This window comes from Triticum urartu, chromosome 4A (assembly GCF_056163025.1).
Source record: "Triticum urartu cultivar PI428250 chromosome 4A, HENAU_Tu73, whole genome shotgun sequence".
Classification (NCBI taxonomy): Eukaryota; Viridiplantae; Streptophyta; class Magnoliopsida; order Poales; family Poaceae; genus Triticum; species Triticum urartu.
Window position 1 is genome coordinate 606,608,735 of NC_141876.1, and position 1,618 is coordinate 606,610,352.

General features: G+C 46.5%; 1 long non-coding RNA gene across 1 annotated transcript; it reads left to right on the plus strand.

Moving 5' to 3' along the window:
• The first annotated feature begins 678 nt into the window (after positions 1–678).
• On the plus strand, positions 679–1,211 carry LOC147977240 (uncharacterized). Its single transcript, XR_015602202.1, has 3 exons — positions 679–732; positions 814–1,015; positions 1,118–1,211. It is a non-coding gene; the product is annotated as an uncharacterized LOC147977240 (long non-coding RNA).
• The last annotated feature ends 407 nt before the right edge of the window (positions 1,212–1,618 follow it).

Consider the following 1,618-nt stretch of genomic DNA (forward strand, 5'->3'; position numbering starts at 1 on the left):
TAGCCTGGCCGGCCCCCTGCTGGTCCGACCGGTCGGCCCCTCCGGCGACCGCCCCCTGCCGCTCCGGTGGTCGTCCCCTGCCCCGACCGGCCGCCCCCTGCTCCGGTGGTCGTCCCCTGCTCCGGTGGTCGCCCCCTCATCCGTAGGTAAGATTTTTTTTACCTTTTTGTGTAGTAATGTTGTAGATGAATGCATATATATGTATAGTAATAGATGATTAGATAGATGGATGTTAGATAGATGAATGAAATGAAAGAGAGTATAAATGTGAAAAAAATTAAGTGCACAATGTGAGATAGATAGATGAGATGAATGGATATTTGTGTAGTTTTACTATGTTTTTAGATACATACTTAATATTATAGATATATGTATTGTGAAGATGAGATGAGAGGGAAGAGTAATTTTTTTGTGAAGATAGAGAGACGAAAGTTAAAATTTGGATATGATGAGTGGTTACTTCATCAAGTTGGTCTTGCTAAAACAAGTTTGTGATATGATGTGATGTGTGATGATGCTTTATATGTGATGTGATGACCTAATTTTTTTCATTTGGTGGAATTTAGAGGATTTCTGGTGTTGCCTCCGGTGGAGTGATCATTGACGTTGGAGCTCTTGGTCTTTGATTGTCCCTTCGCTGATCGACTACATCATCTACATCCGAGGGTGAGCTACAAATCCACCACCTTCTATCGAGGAGCACAAGTGGCTCATTGAACCTGTGGGGACAGAGTAAGTGCCTCTCAATCATATTTTCAACACATGACAACATTTTCTTATTGTACACATGGCAATCATTTGATTCTTTTGCAGAAACTGGATCCTTCACGGAAAGGGCCGTAAACCGAACGGCCTTATCACTGTCCTGTTGAAGGAGTTTTGGCCTGGCCTATTCTGCCCGCGGCCAGACAGGGACCCGCAGCAGCGGGTTTTGGCCACGAGCTGGGCCCACTACGAGGCTTGCAGCAACGCGGAGTACGGGACGACCGCTAAGGCCGTGATCACCAAATTTTGGGTAAGTTCTCTTCTGAATCACTTGTCTTCAGTTTCGTTCATAGTTTATCATTGAATCACTCAACTCATGCCTTGTTTGCTTCTGGTTTTTGAATGATTGCAGCAACTCTATAGAGTTCTTGACGAGCACAAGGCCAGAGCCGACGTGGTCTTGCTTGCGGCTGCGAAGAAGAAAGCTCGTCAGTTGCAGTACGAGGTGTGCTGGGTTGCCGTCTCGCAGTACTACCACTACTACCTGCACCAAAAGATGCCCAAAACTCAAGCGCAGAAGCTACGACTTACCTTGAGCAAGGAGCAGTTCATGATGGTAACTATTACTAACTTTTCATTGTTTCAAGCAGTCAACTATATGTTTCGTGCTCACATGTCATGCTTCCAAAATTTGCATAGGTTGTTCCTCGTTGGTGCTATGGAAGGCATGACGGATGGGCGAGTTTGGTGGATAGGTGGCTCGGCGCCGATGCAGAGTTTGCTGCCAAGAGCATCAAGGCCCGGGCTAACCGTGGAGACGACGGGACACACGGCCAAGGAAACAGGAACCACTGGGGCTTCAAGGCCATGAAGGTATATCTATGTGCATGATGCATTTTTGTTCTTCTTTACG